At 43.3% G+C, this 22,140-nt stretch overlaps 1 protein-coding gene and 1 long non-coding RNA gene across 4 annotated transcripts in view; one reads left to right on the forward strand and one right to left on the reverse strand.

Moving 5' to 3' along the window:
- Nucleotides 1-22,140, forward strand: part of TMEM178B (transmembrane protein 178B) — a 244,690-nt gene that overhangs the window by 161,308 nt on the left and 61,242 nt on the right. The window lies entirely within an intron of this gene.
- LOC141083372 (uncharacterized) overlaps nucleotides 1-22,140 on the reverse strand; it is a 137,822-nt gene that overhangs the window by 7,978 nt on the left and 107,704 nt on the right. For both annotated transcript variants that reach the window (XR_012230699.1, XR_012230698.1), the window contains exons 5-6: nucleotides 12,634-12,681; nucleotides 12,268-12,486 (exon numbers count right to left, since the gene is read on the reverse strand). This is a non-coding gene — a long non-coding RNA (uncharacterized lncRNA). The remainder of the gene's footprint in view (nucleotides 1-12,267; nucleotides 12,487-12,633; nucleotides 12,682-22,140) is intronic.

Genomic DNA, 22,140 nt, shown 5'->3' on the forward strand with positions numbered 1-22,140 from the left:
AGGATCAGTAATGTAATGTATGTACACAGTGACTGCACCAGCAGAATTGTGAGTGCAGCTCTGGGGTATAATACAGGATGTAACTCAGGATCAGTAATGTAATGTATGTACACAGTGACTGCACCAGCAGAATAGTGAGTGCAGCTCTGGGGTATAATGCAGGATGTAACTCAGGATCAGTAATGTAATGTATGTACACAGTGACTGCACCAGCAGAATAGTGAGTGCAGCTCTGGAGTATAATACAGGAGGTAACTCAGGATCAGTAATGTAATGTATGTACACAGTGAATGCACCAGCAGAATAGTGAGTGCAGCTCTGGAGTATAATACAGGATGTAACTCAGGATCAGTAATGTAATGTATGTACACAGTGACTGCCCCAGCAGAATAGTGAGTGCAGCTCTGGGGTATAATACAGGATGTAACTCAGGATCAGTAATGTATGTACACAGTGACTGCACCAGCAGAATAGTGAGTGCAGCTCTGGGGTATAATACAGGGTGTAACTCAGGATCAGTAATGTAATGTATGTACACAGTGACTGCACCAGCAGAATAGTGAGTGCAGCTCTGGAGTATAATACAGGATGTAACTCAGGATCAGTAATGTAATGTATGTACACAGTGACTGCACCAGCAGAATAGTGAGTGCAGCTCTGGAGTATAATACAGGATGTAACTCAGGATCAGTAATGTAATGTATGTACACAGTGACTGCACCAGCAGAATAGTGAGTGCAGCTCTGGAGTATAATACAGGATGTAACTCAGGATCAGTAATGTATGTACACAGTGACTGCACCAGCAGAATTGTGAGTGCAGCTCTGGGGTATAATACAGGATGTAACTCAGGATCAGTAATGTATGTACACAGTGACTGCACCAACAGAATTGTGAGTGCAGCTCTGGGGTATAATACAGGATGTAACTCAGGATCAGTAATGTAATGTATGTACACAGTGACTGCACCAGCAGAATAGTGAGTGCAGCTCTGGGGTATAATGCAGGATGTAACTCAGGATCAGTAATGTATGTACACAGTGACTGCACCAGCAGAATTGTGAGTGCAGCTCTGGGGTATAATACAGGATGTAACTCAGGATCAGTAATGTATGTACACAGTGACTGCACCAGCAGAATTGTGAGTGCAGCTCTGGGGTATAATACAGGATGTAACTCAGGATCAGTAATGTAATGTATGTACACAGTGACTGCACCAGCAGAATAGTGAGTGCAGCTCTGGAGTATAATACAGGATGTAACTCAGGATCAGTAATGTAATGTATGTACACAGTGACTGCACCAGCAGAATAGTGAGTGCAGCTCTGGGGTATAATACAGGATGTAACTCAGCATCAGTAATGTAATGTATGTACACAGTGACTGCACCAGCAGAATAGTGAGTGCAGCTCTGGAGTATAATACAGGATGTAACTCAGGATCAGTAATGTAATGTATGTACACAGTGACTGCACCAGCAGAATAGTGAGTGCAGCTCTGGAGTATAATACAGGATGTAACTCAGGATCAGTAATGTAATGTATGAACACAGTGACTGCACCAGCAGAATAGTGAGTGCAGCCCTGGAGTATAATACAGGATGTAACTCAGGATCAGTAATGTAATGTATGTACACAGTGACTGCACCAGCAGAATAGTGAGCGCAGCTCTGGAGTATAATACAGGATGTAACTCAGGATCAGTAATGTAATGTATGTACACAGTGACTGCACCAGCAGAATAGTGAGTGCAGCTCTGGGGTATAATACAGGATGTAACTCAGCATCAGTAATGTAATGTATGTACACAGTGACTGCACCAGCAGAATAGTGAGTGCAGCTCTGGAGTATAATACAGGATGTAACTCAGGATCAGTAATGTAATGTATGTACACAGTGACTGCACCAGCAGAATAGTGAGCGCAGCTCTGGAGTATAATACAGGATGTAACTCAGGATCAGTAATGTAATGTATGTACACAGTGACTGCACCAGCAGAATAGTGAGTGCAGCTCTGGGGTATAATACAGGATGTAACTCAGCATCAGTAATGTAATGTATGTACACAGTGACTGCACCAGCAGAATAGTGAGTGCAGCTCTGGAGTATAATACAGGATGTAACTCAGGATCAGTAATGTAATGTATGTACACAGTGACTGCACCAGCAGAATAGTGAGTGCAGCTCTGGAGTATAATACAGGATGTAACTCAGGATCAGTAATGTATGTCCATACAGACTTTTCCTGGAAGTTCCTCTCTTCTGATAACTTATTCTCTTTATATTATAGAAACTTTGATAACTTTCAGAAAGTTTTAAAAGAATTAGAGAAATTTAGTAACGATTGAGAAGGAAAAAAAAAAACCAAAAAAACCTGGTTTCTGGAATGCAGATACAATGAGCCATGATGTGATGAGCCTTAGGATGGGGCGAGAGGGGTGAAAGATAAATCCGAAATTCAATTTCTGTTGAAAAAAGGCTGACGGCAAAACTTCAAATTAAACTAATTAAGCATTCGTCTGATTCCTGGAGGAGAGAACTTCGCACTCCATTTATGACTCTTTTTCTTTGCTTTATTTGTTTGCGTTGATGAGGTTTTGTTACAATGTGAGGTGTATAGATATATATATAATGAGCCCCCACCGGCCGGGGAGATGTCACAGTCTGTCTCTGACCTTCAGACTCCTCCATGTCTCTTCCAGCATTTTACCTGAAATTCTTACTTTCTTCACTACTTGAGACGCTGCCGTCTTCAGAACTTTGTCTCTTCTTCTCTCACCGCAGCCGCCTTGAAGAAGTGACCGCGTCTGCTCCCCCATCTTTGAAATATCCTGAAATTCATTCCTCGGCTCAGTCCTCGTTGACGCTTGTTGACATGTGTCACTATTTTATTGGGGTCACTGTGGCTGTCACTATTTTATTGGGGTCACTGTGGCTGTCACTATTTTATTGAGGACACTGTGACTGTCACTATTTTATTGAGGACCCTGTGACTGTCACTATTTTATTGAGGACACTGTGACTGTCACTATTTTATTGGGGTCACTGTGGCTGTCACTATTTTATTGGGGTCACTGTGGCTGTCACTATTTTATTGGGGTCACTGTGGCTGTCACTATTTTATTGGGGTCACTGTGGCTGTCACTATTTTATTGGGGTCACTGTGGCTGTCACTATTTTATTGGGGACACTGTGGCTGTCACTATTTTATTGGGGTCACTGTGACTGTCACTATTTTATTGGGGTCACTGTGGCTGTCACTATTTTATTGGGGTCACTGTGGCTGTCACTATTTTATTGGGGTCACTGTGACTGTCACTATTTTATTGGGGTCACTGTGGCTGTCACTATTTTATTGGGGACACTGTGGCTGTCACTATTTTATTGGGGACACTGTGGCTGTCACTATTTTATTGGGGTCACTGTGGCTGTCACTATTTTATTGGGGACACTGTGGCTGTCACTATTTTATTGGGGTCACTGTGACTGTCACTATTTTATTGGGGTCACTGTGGCTGTCACTATTTTATTGGGGTCACTGTGGCTGTCACTATTTTATTGAGGACAATGTGACTGTCACTATTTTATTGAGGACACTGTGGCTGTCACTATTTTATTGGGGTCACTGTGGCTGTCACTATTTTATTGGGGTCACTGTGACTGTCACTATTTTATTGGGGTCACTGTGGCTGTCACTATTTTATTGGGGTCACTGTGGCTGTCACTATTTTATTGGGGACACTGTGGCTGTCACTATTTTATTGGGGTCACTGTGACTGTCACTATTTTATTGGGGTCACTGTGGCCATCACTATTTTATTGAGGACACTGTGACTGTCACTATTTTATTGGGGACACTGTGACCGTCACTATTTTATTGGGGTCACTGTGACCGTCACTATTTTATTGGGGTCACTGTGGCTGTCACTATTTTATTGGGGTCACTGTGGCTGTCACTATTTTATTGAGGACACTGTGACTGTCACTATTTTATTGGGGTCTCTGTGGCTGTCACTATTTTATTGAGGACACTGTGGCTGTCACTATTTTATTGGGGTCGCTGTGACTGTCACTATTTTATTGGGGTCTCTGTGGCTGTCACTATTTTATTGGGGACACTGTGACTGTCACTATTTTATTGGGGTCACTGTGGCTGTCACTATTTTATTGGGGTCACTGTGGCTGTCACTATTTTATTGGGGTCACTGTGGCTGTCACTATTTTATTGAGGACACTGTGACTGTCACTATTTTATTGGGGTCACTGTGGCTGTCACTATTTTATTGGGGTCACTGTGGCTGTCACTATTTTATTGAGGACACTGTGGCTGTCACTATTTTATTGGGGTCACTGTGACTGTCACTATTTTATTGGGGTCACTGTGGCTGTCACTATTTTATTGGGGTCACTGTGGCTGTCACTATTTTATTGGGGACACTGTGGCTGTCACTATTTTATTGGGGTCACTGTGACTGTCACTATTTTATTGGGGTCACTGTGGCCATCACTATTTTATTGAGGACACTGTGACTGTCACTATTTTATTGGGGACACTGTGACCGTCACTATTTTATTGGGGTCACTGTGACCGTCACTATTTTATTGGGGTCACTGTGGCTGTCACTATTTTATTGGGGTCACTGTGGCTGTCACTATTTTATTGAGGACACTGTGGCTGTCACTATTTTATTGAGGACACTGTGACTGTCACTATTTTATTGGGGTCTCTGTGGCTGTCACTATTTTATTGAGGACACTGTGGCTGTCACTATTTTATTGGGGTCGCTGTGACTGTCACTATTTTATTGGGGTCTCTGTGGCTGTCACTATTTTATTGGGGACACTGTGACTGTCACTATTTTATTGGGGTCACTGTGGCTGTCACTATTTTATTGGGGTCACTGTGGCTGTCACTATTTTATTGGGGTCACTGTGGCTGTCACTATTTTATTGAGGACACTGTGACTGTCACTATTTTATTGGGGTCACTGTGGCTGTCACTATTTTATTGGGGTCACTGTGGCTGTCACTATTTTATTGAGGACACTGTGGCTGTCACTATTTTATTGAGGACACTGTGTGTGACTGTCACTATTTTATTGAGGACACTGTGACTGTCACTATTTTATTGGGGTCACTGTGGCTGTCACTATTTTATTGAGGACACTGTGGCTGTCACTATTTTATTGAGGACACTGTGACTGTCACTATTTTATTGAGGACACTGTGACTGTCACTATTTTATTGGGGTCACTGTGACTGTCACTATTTTATTGGGGTCACTGTGACTGTCACTATTTTATTGAGGACACTGTGGCTGTCACTATTTTATTGGGGTCACTGTGGCTGTCACTATTTTATTGGGGACACTGTGGCTGTCACTATTTTATTGGGGACACTGTGACTGTCACTATTTTATTGGGGTCACTGTGGCTGTCACTATTTTATTGGGGTCACTGTGACTGTCACTATTTTATTGAGGACACTGTGGCTGTCACTATTTTATTGAGGTCACTGTGGCTGTCACTATTTTATTGGGGACACTGTGGCTGTCACTATTTTATTGGGGTCACTGTGGCTGTCACTATTTTATTGGGGTCACTGTGGCTGTCACTATTTTATTGAGGACACTGTGGCTGTCACTATTTTATTGAGGTCACTGTGACTGTCACTATTTTATTGAGGACACTGTGGCTGTCACTATTTTATTGAGGACACTGTGGCCGTCACTATTTTATTGGGGACACTGTGACTGTCACTATTTTATTGGGGTCACTGTGGCTGTCACTATTTTATTGGGGTCACTGTGGCTGTCACTATTTTATTGAGGACACTGTGGCTGTCACTTTTATTGGGGTCACTGTGGCCGTCACTATTTTATTGGGGTCACTGTGGCCGTCACTATTTTATTGGGGTCACTGTGACCGTCACTATTTTATTGGGGTCACTGTGGCTGTCACTATTTTATTGGGGTCACTGTGACCGTCACTATTTTATTGGGGTCACTGTGACCGTCACTATTTTATTGGGGTCACTGTGGCCGTCACTATTTTATTGGGGTCACTGTGGCCGTCACTATTTTATTGGGGTCACTGTGACCATCACTATTTTATTGGGGACACTGTGGCTGTCACTATTTTATTGGGGTCACTGTGGCCGTCACTATTTTATTGGGGTCACTGTGGCCGTCACTATTTTATTGGGGTCACTGTGACCGTCACTATTTTATTGGGGACACTGTGGCTGTCACTATTTTATTGGGGACACTGTGGCCGTCACTATTTTATTGGGGTCACTGTGACCATCACTATTTTATTGGGGTCACTGTGGCCGTCACTATTTTATTGGGGTCACTGTGGCCGTCACTATTTTATTGGGGTCACTGTGACCATCACTATTTTATTGGGGACACTGTGGCTGTCACTATTTTATTGGGGTCACTGTGGCCGTCACTATTTTATTGGGGTCACTGTGGCCGTCACTATTTTATTGGGGTCACTGTGGCCGTCACTATTTTATTGGGGTCACTGTGGCCGTCACTATTTTATTGGGGTCACTGTGGCCGTCACTATTTTATTGGGGTCACTGTGACCGTCACTATTTTATTGGGGACACTGTGGCTGTCACTATTTTATTGGGGTCACTGTGGCCGTCACTATTTTATTGGGGTCACTGTGGCCGTCACTATTTTATTGGGGTCACTGTGACCGTCACTATTTTATTGGGGACACTGTGGCTGTCACTATTTTATTGGGGACACTGTGGCCGTCACTATTTTATTGGGGTCACTGTGACCATCACTATTTTATTGGGGTCACTGTGGCCGTCACTATTTTATTGGGGTCACTGTGGCCGTCACTATTTTATTGGGGTCACTGTGACCATCACTATTTTATTGGGGACACTGTGGCTGTCACTATTTTATTGGGGTCACTGTGGCCGTCACTATTTTATTGGGGTCACTGTGGCCGTCACTATTTTATTGGGGTCACTGTGGCCGTCACTATTTTATTGGGGTCACTGTGACCATCACTATTTTATTGGGGACACTGTGGCTGTCACTATTTTATTGGGGTCACTGTGGCCGTCACTATTTTATTGGGGTCACTGTGGCCGTCACTATTTTATTGGGGTCACTGTGACCGTCACTATTTTATTGGGGACACTGTGGCTGTCACTATTTTATTGGGGTCACTGTGGCCGTCACTATTTTATTGGGGTCACTGTGACCGTCACTATTTTATTGGGGACACTGTGGCCGTCACTATTTTATTGGGGTCACTGTGGCCGTCACTATTTTATTGGGGTCACTGTGGCCGTCACTATTTTATTGGGGTCACTGTGACCGTCACTATTTTATTGGGGTCACTGTGACCATCACTATTTTATTGGGGTCACTGTGACCGTCACTATTTTATTGGGGTCACTGTGGCTGTCACTGATTCTCTTATGGGGGCATTGTGGCTGTCTCTTTTCTACTGTGACTGCAGCTGTCATTGCTATGGGGGGCACTGTGTCTCTCTTTAGTGGCTGTCTCTCTTATGGGGGTACTGCGGCTGCCATGTTAAGAAGCGCGTGTGGCGGAGTGTGAAGAGGCTGCGGGACGGGCGCCGAGCCTTGTGCTCCGGTGCGGCTAATAGAGGAGTGTCATGATTGATGGCGATAGACTGGGGAAACTGCATTATGTCGGCTTCTGAACCATATTCTTCCCAGATAGCCATCACCTTGTGGGGAAACACGAATATATGACCCGTCAGCGCCCGGGAATGGGGGCCGATATTTTATGAGTCATATTTAGGGAAGGGTAATTTGGCAAAAGCACAGAACGATATAATGTGCGTAGCTGGAATAGAACCATGGGAATCGCATGTACTTTTGTATTTATTTATTTTTTCTCGGAATAATGTAGCCACTAGGGGGCAGTGCTGCTAACTTCTTTTAATCCATAAGATCTTTATAGTGTTTCTTAAAGGGGATTATCTCATGGAGACAGCACTGGCCCATGCACTCTATTAGGCCACATGAAAGTGATTTCCCTGGCCAAAAATGACCCCAGAATGGAGCGCTGCTCCTGAGGACATGATGTGACCGTCGTGCAATGGAAATATGGGCTAAACACATCTTCCCACAGTAGCGGAACCAGTACCCATCGCCTCACTTCCTGGAGGTAAAGGAGACAACCTTTGTCATTGCCTTCCTATATCGATTACCCCTTCAGCTCAATGGAAGGATGTATCATGAGGCAACCTGATTAAGAGGGAACAGTTATGAGATAACCCCTTTAAGAGTGTGTCCCCTTAAAAAGGGATCAGGTGCCTCCCTTTAAATGTGATCACCCCAACATCTTGATGTGACGGTATCTTTATGCAACAACCCATTTAAGAAGGTGAATGAATGAGACAACCCCTTTAATGGTGTATCGTTATGAGTCAACCCCATTTAAGTGGGTATTTTTATGAGACATTCCCTTTAAATGCGATCACCCCATCAGCTTGATTGAAAGAAGACATCCTTCTGAGGCAGGCCCTTTAAAAAGGTATCTTTATGAGACAGCCTGTTTAAGAGGGAGCTATACATCTTCTTAAAAGGGTCTATCTAACGTATGACTTCCTTTAACAATTGTAAGACCCACAATCCTTAGTTGCCAACAACCATAGACATAGAGGGTGTACATACTTTTGCAACCACTTTGGTTATTGTAGAATGCATCGAAAATCAGAAAGAAAAAAAAAACACACCTGTACAATAAGTCCTGATTAAAAATATGCTACCATTTGATGTATACAGCTCCCATGCAGGCCTGCTAATAATGACTGTATGATCAGGCTTAGATATTATGACAAATATGAACAGTCACATGAATCAATGGGGTATATTAGGGTCAGAAGAGGCAGCGCTGATCGAAGACTCCTGCGCCTACTTATCTAACTGAGCACCTGCTGATCGCCGCTGGTTTGGCTTCTCTATGGCTGGAGGTCTGGCTAGACATTTTCTCTGTAGCGGCCACTACAGGGGAAAGGTAGTATTACATGGAGGCATTCGCACCAGGCACAGGTTAGCCAGAGTCCCAATCTGAGGAATAGGCATATAGACAGGGGTTGTGGTCATGAAAAACCACTTTGAAGGGATAGTCCAGAATGAGTAAAATCCAGTTGTTTTTTCCTTTAACTTATATCATACGTGTCAGATAAAGACTTGAGTTTTTTTTCTTTGTCATCTGTTGGCTTCCTTACAAGATTCCTGGAGAAACACAGAATATCTGCTATTTGTAATAGTAAAAGGTGTCGTTTTCTTGCCTAAAATATCCCTAAGCCATCGTTGCAGCCTCTCTTTGCACACAAACTGACACAACGCCGGCGCCCCGGATCAGAGCGTAGAAATCCTTAGAGATGACATTGAGATTCGCTGCAACAGAAAAGGATCATCTGATGACAAACCCTCCGGATGTGTGTGCAAGCCGCGCAACAGACAGTCCTTAGTGAAAAATTCAAATGAGACCACCCTTTATTCATGGTTTGATCCCCGGGTGTTTGCAAGGCACATGAAATAAATTCTGAACCAAAACCTGACCCCAATACTGACCCCAAGCAACAAAAAGCCCTGGATAAATAGACGAGACCCCCTAAATAAATACTGACCCCCAGATCCCCTAAATAAATACAGACCCCAGACCAGAATCCTAAATAAACACAGACCCCAGACCCCTAAATAAATGCTGACCTCAGACCAGAACCCTAATGCTGACCCCAGACTGCCTAAAAAATACGGACCCCACCGACCAGACCCTTAAATAAAAACTGACCCTATACCAGACCCTTAATTAAATACTGACCCCGGACCCTATAAATAAATACTGAACCCAGACCAGACCCCTAATTAAATACTGACCCCAGAACCTCTATATAAATTCTGATCTCAGACTAGATCCCTAAAGAAATACTGACCCCAGACCAAACCTCTAAATAAACACAGACCCCAGACCAGGCCCATAAATAAACACAGACCCAAGACCAGACCCCTAAATAAATACATACCTCAGATGAGACCCCTAAATAAATAATAACCCCATTCCAGACCCCTAAATAAATACAGACCCCAGACCAGACTCCTAAATAAACACAGACGCCAGACCAGGCCCCTAAATAAACATAGACCCCGAATAAAGACAGAACCAAGACTCCAAAATAAATACTGACCCCATTCCAGACTCCTAATTAAATATTGACCCCAGACACCCTAAATAAATACTGACTTCAGATTAGATGCCCTAAACAAATACAGACCCCAGACCAGACCCCTAAATAAAAACTGACCCCAGAGCCCCCAACTAAATATTGACCTCAGACCAGAGCCATAGCCTTAAATAAATACTAACCCTAGTTCCATTAAATAAATACTGGCCACAGACAAAAACTAAATAAATAACTTATTTTCCACAGGGCAGAACGAGGATTTGAACCCCAGTCTCCCATGTTGTAGGCTGTGCACTTAATCATTACACTATACCAGCCACCAGAAACAAAAAACTAAATAAATGCAGTCCCCAGACTAGACCCCTAAATAAATAATGAACCCAGACCCCTAAGAAAATACTGACCGCAGATCAAAACCCCTCAATAAATACAAACCTAAGTCCAGACTTATAAATAAATACTGACCGCAGAGCCTCTAAATAAATACTGACCCCAGACAAGACCCCTAAATAAATAATGAACCCAGATGCTCCAAATAAATACTGACCCCAGAGCAGACCCTAAATAAATAATGACCCCAGAGCAGACCCTATGTAAATACTGACCTTAGAGCAGACGCCTAACTAAATACTGACCTTAGAGAAGACCTTAAATAAATACTGACCCAGAGCAGACCCTAAATAAATACTGACCCCAGAGCAGACCCTAAATAAATACTGACCCCAGAGCAGACCCTAAATAAACACTGACCCCAGAGCAGACCCTAAATAAATAATGACCCCAGAGCAGACCCTAAATAAACACTGACCCCAGAGCAGACCCTAAATAAATACTGACCCCAGAGCAGACCCTAAATAAATACTGACCCCAGAGCAGACCCTAAATAAACACTGACCCCAGAGCAGACCCTAAATAAATACTGACCTTAGAGCAGATGCCTAAATAAAACTGACCACAGGCCCCATAAATAAATACTGACCACAGATCAAAACCTCTAAATAAATAAAAACCTCCGACCAGACCTATATTAAATACTGACCACAGAGCCTCTAAATAAATACTGACCCCAGACAAGACCCCTAAATAAATACTGACCCCAGAGCCGTTAAATACTGACCGCAGATCAAATCCCCTAATTATTTACTGACTACAGCTCAGATCCCTCAATAAATACTGACCCCAGACCAGACCCCTAAATAAATACTCATCCCAGAGCCCCTAACTAAATACTGACCTCAGAGTCCCCAAGTAAATACTAACCCCAGAGCAGATACTTAAATAAATTCAGACCCTTTCCAACCACCTAAATAAATACTAACACCAGACTCCTAAATATAAAAAGACCCCAGACTAGACCACTAAACAAATTCTGACCCCAGACCACACTACGTTTCCCTTTTCTGGCTCGGCTCCCTCACGGTCTCCATTGTTTCCATACATTACAGGCTCAATGACGTCATCACCTATAGAGTTTCTCTCGCTGCTTTGATAACGGCTGAGCTACAATATAAAAAGGAAATGTGAAATATCAGGGGAACGACAATAGGATCCTCATCTCCGACGCGCGTCTGTCTTTGGCGGTTACTTTTATGTTACAATTTAGCCCGAGGACAGAGCCTGAGCCTAATGGTGCGGAGTGTCACTTCCATATATTACCGTAATGAGAGGTGTCTGTGATGGCGCACAGGTTGCTGATATTAATCAGGATAATACAGATATCACCGCCGTCAGATTTGCATAGTTACGTTAGCTGAATTAAAGTGTCAGCGGCCGATAGATGCGGGAAACGCGGATTCTCACATTCCCTTTATCGACAGTCCAAGATCAAAAAAATACCTGACGTGTGTTAGTGAGCAAGTGGATTTATAGCCAACACATGGCAACACATTTACTATATGTCCCCGCCTATTTATATAGGACACACCCCCAACTTAAAGGGAATGTCTTGTCAAAAAATTACCTATTGTGTAAATCAGGTTTTTACATGACATATAAGTATTTTTTTAATAACTATATATCACGATCTTTATTATAAAACAACATTGGTAATCTTACAATTTGGGACTCATACTTACCAAAAGAGTTTTCAGCAGTCTCCTTATGATCAGAGGCAGGATTACAATGACAGGAACACTTCTCTACAGTACACAGCTAATAATACAGGATCCACCATTCACAATAGGTGATGTCACAGCCTCGCATCAAAATGACCTTTGTGCACGCTCATTAGAGGTTTCAGTCCAAGAGATAGGGTCAGAGTCTGTTCATTGCTGCTAATGTACATGCGTTGTTTCCTGAAACAGGAAGTTAAAGAAATTTGGAGCCTTGACCAGACCTCCTATATAACTGCAGACCGCTGACCAGATCCCCCAATTAAACACAGAAACCAGACAAGATCTCAACATATAAACCCCAGATCAGACCCTTAAATATATACATACCTCAGACTTAAAGTTTATTCATTGTGGTTAATGTACATGTATTGTTTCCTGAAACAACAAAAAGTTAGAGTTACTCAAACCCCTGAATAAATATATTTCACCAAAGTTCAAAACTTTATCCCTGTGTCATTTCTCACTATTACACACCACTTATGGATATCTATGGTTCTGATTTCTTTGCCTGTGTGGCTTGCATGGGTTGTTATCGACATCCGGTGAGAATTTCATGTCAATAACACCTTTAGAAATAGATTTACTTCAAGATTTGGTGACGTGTTCAATACGTATTTAGCCCGCTGTATATTGTATTACTGCATATTATTACTCGTCGCACCCCGGTGTGAGGATTTAGCATTGCTCTCCATGTTCTTGAGCCCTCGCCGGCTCTCTGTTTTTCTCTGAATCGTTTGCTCGCTCGCCCATTATCACTGTCAACAGCTTGTCGTTAATGAACATCTTCAACCACGGGGGTTGCCATAGTTACCATGGCCGTGTCCCTGGGATGTGACCGCATCTCGGTAATCATCTACAGACACTGTACTGATTGCCTGATGCCTTATCAGCAACATAGTGGCGTGGCCGGCCGTTGTGTTGTGTCCTGCCGTCACCTCCCGAACTGAGGAGCCAGATGAGGAGAGAGCAAAATTATGCTGACATGTAAGGCTTGAGATGGAAGCTGACGAAAAAAAAGCAGCCTTCTCCATACATTAAAAATGTGAAAACCGTTTTTTAATATCTTTCTTCTACGCTCAGATATGAGGACTTTAAGTTATAGGCCTGAAGCCTGAGGCTGCACTACTGAGAGTGATACGTTAGTGTGTTTCTATGGAAACTTATGTGGCTTCCAATCACTCAATGCATCAATATCTACATGCTACCTGACTAATGGTAGAGATTTGGGTATATATTACATGGGTGTAGGTTTAAAGGAAGTCTGTTTGTCAACTAAACCATCTACAGCATCGGGAAGGAGATTTAAAGATTTTAAAGGGTCACCCTTGTTTTAAATTTTTATTTCAGAAATCAAGAGAACGTATTAAAATAAGCAACTTTGTAATATATCTTATCAAAGAAATACGCTTCTTTCTCCTTCTGGATTGAACTTCCACTTTCAGTTTAGGGTAAAACCTCTATTCAGTGAAGAGAAGCTTGTGGCGGACACAGATATTATAGGGAGGAGCTAGAGGCGGGCACAGATATCCTAGGGAGGAGCTAGTGGCGGGCACAGACATTTTAGGGAGGAGATACAGGTGGACATAGATATTCTAGGGAGGAGCTAGAGGCAGACACAGACATTCTAGGGAGGAGCTAGAGGAAGACACAGATATTCTAGGGAGGAGCTAGAGGCAGACAGACATTCTAGGAAGGAGCTATAGGCAGACACAGACATTCTAGGGAGGAGCTAGAGGCAGACAGACATTCTAGGGAGGAGCTAGAGGCAGACAGACATTCTAGGGAGGAGCTAGAGGCAGACACAGACATTCTAGGGAGGAGCTAGAGGCAGACAGACATTCTAGGGAGGAGCTAGAGGCAGACACAGACATTCTAGGGAGGAGCTAGAGGCAGATACAGTCATTCTAGGGAGGAGCTAGAGGCAGATACAGTCATTCTAGGGAGGAGCTAGAGGCAGATACAGTCATTCTAGGGAGGAGCTAGAGACAGACACAGATATTCTAGGGAGGAGCTGGAGGCAGACACAGATATTCTAGGGAGGAGCTGGAGGCAGACACCGACATTCTAGGAGGAGCTAGAGGCAGACACAGACATTCTAGGAGGAGCTAGAGGCAGACACAGACACTCTAGGGAGGAGCTAGAGGCAGACACAGACATTCTAGGGAGGAGCTGGAGGCAGACACAGACATTCTAGGGAGGAGCTAGAGGCAGACACAGATATTCTAGGGAGGAGCTAGAGGCAGACACAGACATTCTAGGAGGAGCTAGAGGCAGACACAGACATTCTAGGAGGAGCTAGAGGCAGACACAGACATTCTAGGAGGAGCTAGAGGCAGACACAGACACTCTAGGAGGAGCTAGAGGCAGACACAGACATCCTGTTGCAAGTTCTCCTGAAATGACAGCTACAGCTTTCCATAGAACTATGTGAGGACCAACTGTCATGTATTTCAGTAATGGAAAAATTAGAAATGTTGCAATTTTCACAGTGGCCACTGAGGCTTTTTTTAGACTAATATTTCCTGTCCTTTTAGTAAGTGTTTTCAGCAGTTTCTTTAGCATTAAAGGTATAATTGCAATGACAATTGACTCCTGTGAACATAGGCAATAAGGAAACACCAATCACAACAGGTGAAGCTACAGCTCACCTCTTCCCTTTCTAATGACCTTTGCACACGCTCATTAGATACTTTAATACCAAAGATAGAGTCTGAGTTTGGTCATTGCTGCTAATGTACATGTGAATTTCTTGAAACAACAGGAAGTTAGAGTTTTAAGAAGCTCCAGTGGCCGGTGTGAGATATGTAAGACTACTACATTTTAATAAAGACTGTGAGAGGAAAAAAAAATTGACAAGTAATGTTTAAAACATACATTTAACACAAAAGTCTCATTTAAACATGATGTCAGTATTTATATATAACATCATCACACTGCAGACCAGGCACCTAAATTAATACAAGCCCCAGGCCAGAACCCTAATTAAATAGAGCCCAGATCAGACCCTTACATAAATACAGACCCCAGACCAGAACCCTAAATACAGACCCCAGACCAGTCTCCTTCACTAAATAAATACAAATCCCAGACCAGACAACTAAATGAATACAGACCACAGCCCTAAATAGACCCTAGATCAGACCCTTACATATATATAGACCTCGAACAGAACCCTAGATAGATATACCCAGACTATATCCTTACATAAATACTATCCGGGCCATATACCTAAATATATACAGATCCCAGACAAGACCCCCTAGAGAGCTAGATGAAATCCCTAATTAAATATAGAACCCTGATCGGACCCCTAAATAGATACAAAACCCAGACCAGTCCTCTAAATAAATACAGAACTAAAAACAGACTACTATATAAATATAGACCCCAGAACAGACCCTAAAAATAAATATAGGTCCACAACCAGGCCCCCCAATTAATATAGAACCCAAACCAGACTCCGATATAAATAGGGACCCAAGATCATACCATTAAATATATACAGACCCCAGAATTGAAGTCTGTTCATTGTGGTTAATGTACGTGTGCACTTCCTGAAACCACAGGAAGTTAGAGCTTAAAAAAGCCCCAGTGGCCAATGTGAGAATTGCAAGATTACTAAATTTTATTTTTAATACGGATTGTGATATGGGAAAAAAAACATTGCCAAAAACTTTAACATTCAGGTAACACAAAAAATATCTACCTTACATAATAGCTCATTTTCTTCCTTTTCGGGCCAACAGGATGGTATTAGGAGGGGTTTACACAAAGGAGCAAACTTGATTTTCTCTGTGTTGATAAATCAATCTGCGGCCACACTGATGTTTTAAAATGTCTTCTAGTCCCCTACGCGGCGCTGTAGATGGGTCAGTAAGTAAACCATCTGTCAAACTCCATTTAAAGGGGCTTTTCCATACCCCTTATCGCTAAGGTAGGTGATAACTTACTGATTACTATGGATACAAATGCTGATACTCCCAGCATTCTTAGGGATGAAGTGGATTTTGGCGATGCATGAGCAATGCTCCATTAAGACGAGCCTCGATCTAGGGAACTCTGGGGTTCCTAGAGGTAGAACCACCAGCGATCAATAAATTATCCCTTATGCTTTGGAAAGGGGATAATTTTTAGACATGGAGAAAAAAACCTCTTTAAATCCTGCAAAAATCCACTTTTCTAATGCTATTTTCAGGCTGAGCGGGAATATCAGGAATATTTATGGGCATGATGACTAATGAACGGTAACTCCGGCAAAACCTTGGTTAACAATTCGATGTTGCGATGGTTATGTAAGCTTCAATTTAACACCTGGGAAATAGAGAAGAAAAAGGGAAAAAAAATGGACGCCATATTTGGCTTTTCCGCTCCCCTAATATACAAATCCCATAAGAGCCGCAGTGAGTTAGTTCCATCTGTTCTGGTTTTTTAGCGGTAGAGTCTGAGGTGCTTTATCTCAAATGCCGCCGTTACAAGCCGGGTCTCTACACCTTAAGGAGCCATAAAAAAATTAAAACAGCCATAAAACTATTGAGATATCCTTGGATTCTCCTTAGCAGACGGACGGGAAAATGAACAGAGATGTCAGATCTGACACCGCAATTATCCCCGAGTTTGGCGAAGATTCCCCTCTAGACCGTTTAGGTTTTGTCACATTTGATTGCGACTCCTTAAGTCCAACAAAGTAATAAGAAAATATTAATAAGATCGGTATTTATGGCTTATACACTCGGGGGATTAAATCTGGGGGGTTGGAGAAGGGTGAGACATGGATGGAAAGTCACATAATAAGGGATAGTTCCGCTTTTAAAGGGCCCGTAACTGAAAAATAAACGGAACCGAGGTGTAGTATTAGACTCGGCCAATAAATAAGGGGGGGGCGCTGTTTCTAAAAGTAAAAAAGTATTACATTTATTTTTAAACACTGTTTTAAAGGTCTAATTTTTTTTTTTTTAAAGAGCAAATTTAGATTTCGGTTAACAGGCCATCCTAATCGATTAATTTTAACCAATGGTTAGTACTGTCATAAAAATGGTGGCTACCGTGTCACAAAAGGATATAAATAAGATGAAATAGGTTCACATATTGCTTCATTTTTCAAATGAAGGCTTAGAAGTAAAAAAATAAATCTGCTTTCCAGCAGCCACCACTAGGGGGAGCCCAGCGTATACAGTTTTGTTATTGAGCTCAATGTATAATCAGTCTGCACTGAGCTCCCTCTAGTTGTGAATGTGAGCAACTGATATGCAATCATAATTCTGCTTTCCAGCATCCACCACTAGGGGGAACCCAGCGTATACAGTTTTTTTATTGAGTTCAGTATATTCTGCACTGAGCTCCCCCTAGTGGTGACTGTGAGCAACTGATATACAATCATAATTATGCATTCCAGCAGCCACCACTAGGGAGAGCCCAGCATATACAGTTTTGTTATTGAGTTCAATGTATAATCAGTCTGCACTGAGCTGCCTCTGGTGGTGAATGTGAGCAACTGATAGGCAATCATAATTCTGCTTTCCAGCATCCACCACTAGGGGGAGCCCAGTGTATACAGTTTTGTTATTGAGTTCAATGTATAATCAGTCTGTACTGAGCTCCCTCTAGTGGTGACTGTGAGTAGCTGATATGCAATCATAATTCTGCTTTCCAGCAGCCACCACTAGGGGGAGCCCAGCGTATACAGTTTTGTTATTGAGCTCAATGTATAATTCGTCTGCACTGAGCTCCCTCTAGTGGTGACTGTGAGCAGCAGATATGCAAACATAATTCTGATTTCTAGCAGCCACCACTAGGGGAAGCCCAGCATATACAGTATTGTTTTTGAGTTCAATGTATAATCAGACTGCACTGAGCTCCCTCTAGTGGTGACTGTGAGCAGCTGATATGCAATCATAATTCTGCTTTCCAGCAGCCACCACTAGGGGGAGCCCAGCGTATACAGTTTTTTGTTATTGAGTTCAATGTATAATTAGTCTGCACTGAGCTCCCTCTAGTGGTGACTGTGAGCAGCTAAAATGCAATCATTAAATTATAATTCTATGCAGTGGATTTGGAGCTCTGTATCACAAAAAAAGTATCTACAGAGGTATAGAGAGAAATTAATTGCTAAAAAGGTGGAAAAAAATCACTTAAAAGAGGATATAAAAGAACCAATAGAATAATATGCATGGACAAAAGTGGACTCCCCCTTCCAAATCTGGACATTTCAGCTGCCTCCATTGAGGAAAAGTCTGTAAATATAGCAGACGGCCGAGGTGTATCGAATCATTGGAACTGGATGATACTTTCGAGAAGGTCTCTACCCATTTCGTTATGACAGTGCCCTTGAGGACCCACTCGCCATGTTTGGTGTGGGAAAGGTGTGACGGATCTACATGGAAATGTGATCAATTGGTCAGCTGGAATGCCACCAGTTCCCAATGAACCAAAATCCATACAGACATGTCCTAAAAATTTTGAGGAAAGCCTTCAAAGAAAAGTGAAAGATGCTAAGGCAGCAAATGGGGGCCCAGCCATATAAATGCCCATAGTTATATATTGAGAAGATGCACAATGATGCGTCAAGATCGCCATATGGTAACCACACACTTTTGCCTCCATGTTGCCTCTAGGGTTACGGACAATTTCACGAGCGTCTAGTGAATACATAGTTACGGTTGTTCTGCATCTAGTAACATTGTATCTCCGAGGATTGTTGCAGAACTCACAAATTTCCCATCGGACCTCTAAACATAAGCAATAACTGTAATAATTGCTGCCATATTTAGATTACCAAGAAGCAAACATGAGTGTTCTGAAAAGAAGCTTCCATGTAAGGACACTGGAGAGGTCTCTATTGGCCTAAACTGCCAATTTCTGCCCTTACTATGTACAAGTTGATCTGCACCTGTGTGTGATCTTCATAGAATCATAGAATCGTAGAGTTGGAAGGGACCTCCTGGGCCATCTGGTCCAACCCCCTGCTCAAAGCAGGATTCGCTAAATCATCCCAGTTAGCCGTCTGTCCAGCCTCTGTTTGAAGACTTCCATTGAAGGAGAACTCACCACTTCTCGTGGCAGCCTGTTCCACTCATTGATCACTCTGTCAAAAAGTTTTTTCTAATATCTAAAATAATATCTAATCTGTGTCTCCTCCCATTCAGTTTCATCCCATTGCTTCTAGTCTTTCCTTGTGCAAATGAGAATAAAGATGATCCTTCTGCAATGTGACAGCCCTTTAGATATTTGTAGACACTGGCAGACAAAACTGTATGGGGACAGAACGATCATTAATACTCTACCCATGATACAGCCTGTGTGTTCTCTGCACCACATGTTTATTTTGCCTGTTCGTTGGCCTTTTATATAAATGTTCATGAGATGTGTGCCTATATTATGTGAGGGCTCATACTGTACTTAGGTTGCTATGGGCAATTCATACTGTATATAAGGACTTATGTAGGGGCTCATACTGTATATAAAAGGCTATGTGAGGGATCGTACTGTATATAGGGGCAATGTGAGGGCTCATACTGTATAGAAGAGGCTATGTGGGGGTTCATACTGTATATAGGAAGGTATGTGGGGGCTCAAACTGTATATAGGAAGCTATATGAGGCTCATACTTTATATAGGAGGCTACATGGGGGCTCATAATGTATGTAGGCAGCTTTGTGGGGGTCATACTGTATATAGGGAGCTATGTGGGGGCTCATACTGTATCTAGGAAGCTGTATGGGGCTCATAGTGCACATAGGAGGCAGTGTGGGGGATCATACTGTATATAGGAAGCAATGTGGGGCGCATACTGTATATAGGAGTCTATGTGGTGGATCATACTGTATATAGGAGGCTATGTGGGGGTTCATACTGTATATAGGAGGCTACGTGGGGGCTCATACTGTATATAGGAGGCTACATGGGGGCTCATACTGTATATAGGAGTCTACGTGGTGGATCATACTGTATATAGGAGTCTACGTGGTGGATCATACTGTATATAGGAGGCTATGTGGGGGTTCATACTGTATACAGGAGGCTATGTGGGGGCTCATACTGTATATAGGAGTCTACGTGGTGGATCATACTGTATATAGGAGTCTACGTGGTGGATCATACTGTATATAGGAGGCTATGTGGTGGATCATACTGTATATAGGAGTCTATGTGGGGGCTCATACTGTATATAGGAGGCTACGTGGTGGATCATACTGTATATAGGAGGCTATGTGGGGGCTCATACTGTATATAGGAGGCTATGTGGGGGCTCATACTGTATATAGGAGGCTATGTGCGGGATCATACTGTATATAAGAGGCAATGTGGGGGCTCATACTGTATATAGGAGTCTACGTGGTGGATCATACTGTATATAGGAGGCTATGTGGTGGATCATACTGTATATAGGAGGCTATGTGGGGGCTCATACTGTATATAGGAGGCTATGTGGGGGCTCATACTGTATATAGGAGTCTACGTGGTGGATCATACTGTATATAGGAGGCTATGTGGGGGCTCATACTGTATATAGGAGGCTATGTGGGGGATCATACTGTATATAAGAGGCAATGTGGGGGCTCATACTGTATATAGGAGGCTATGTGGGGGTTCATACTGTATATAGGAGGCTATGTGGGGGCTCATACTGTATATAGGAGTCTATGTGGTGGATCATACTGTATATAGGGAGCAATGTGAGGGCTCGTACTGTACATAGGAGGCTATGTGGTGGATCATACTGTCATACTGTATATAGGAGGCAATGTGGGGGCTCATACTGACTTAACTCATACAGAATTAGGGCCGGCTGTCAGTCAGCGCCGGGGGTGTAGTTACAGTTGCTGCTCTGTATAATCAGCGGTGTGACTGAACCAACGCCGGTGCTTCCTCCATGACTGAAACCAAATGCTGGCGGGGAGAATAAACTTAATTTTCTCCCGGCTGCATTCAGCTATGTGCAGGCGCAGGGAGGTTAGTAACGCTGTTGGGTCGCCCTCCCAGGGCTGTGAGGTACTCGGTACCGGGCCGGTGTCAGTGGGATGTGTCACGGCAGCGGTGACCCGGTCCGTGGCCCTGGCCGCCCAAATCAATGGTGGTTTGTGATATAGTTTATGTGATAGTTCGTGACGCCACCTGTGGTGCTTGGCAAGCAAGATGTTAAGCCAGTGCTGCATGCAGATCCTCTGGGGCTGATGGTGTGTTGCAGCAAAGATGGTGTAGCCCTCCACAGGTGAAGATGTAACCCCAGGGCAGTGTAATGGCAATAGATGAGGATAGGCACAGGCGGTGTGAGGAATTCTGGTACCCAGATGTAGCAGTGCTGACGGTGTTAGCGCACAAATGAATGGAAGACACCAGGGTTTGCAGTTCCAAAGCTTTACTCACAGTCCGTGGTACATACTGGTGCCTGCCTCCGTGCCGTGTCCTCCGAGGCAGAGACTCAATCAGCCTCCCGGGCAAGTCAGTATTCTCCTCTCCAACACTCCGCCAACATGTACCTTTCCTGAACGACTCCTCTATTGCACCTTAAGGTGTGAAGAGCTCCAGTACCGTGGTACTCTGGAGTTCCTCCTGTCAGATGTTCCTAACAACTCTACTCGTATGGCAGACAGCTGTAGCCTCTCTCGGGAACTCCCTTCTCCGGAGTCCTGGCTCTCTATTCAGTTGCTGTTGTGCCCCAAGTCTTAGTTGGGAGTAGTGCATTTACAGCTCACTACTCCACCGGTGTCTGCTGCAGAACCATAAGTGTCCATACAACCTCGGGGACCGGGCCCCGGCCTTGCGCTGAGTACCTATAGGCAGGGTTCCTCTTCCAACCCACAACGCCTCTCTGTTCTCCTACTCCTTCGTTCCGCG

Source organism: Dendrobates tinctorius, unplaced genomic scaffold (genome assembly GCF_039654945.1).
Source record: "Dendrobates tinctorius isolate UK_male_01 unplaced genomic scaffold, ASM3965494v1 ptg000020l, whole genome shotgun sequence".
Classification (NCBI taxonomy): Eukaryota; Metazoa; Chordata; class Amphibia; order Anura; family Dendrobatidae; genus Dendrobates; species Dendrobates tinctorius.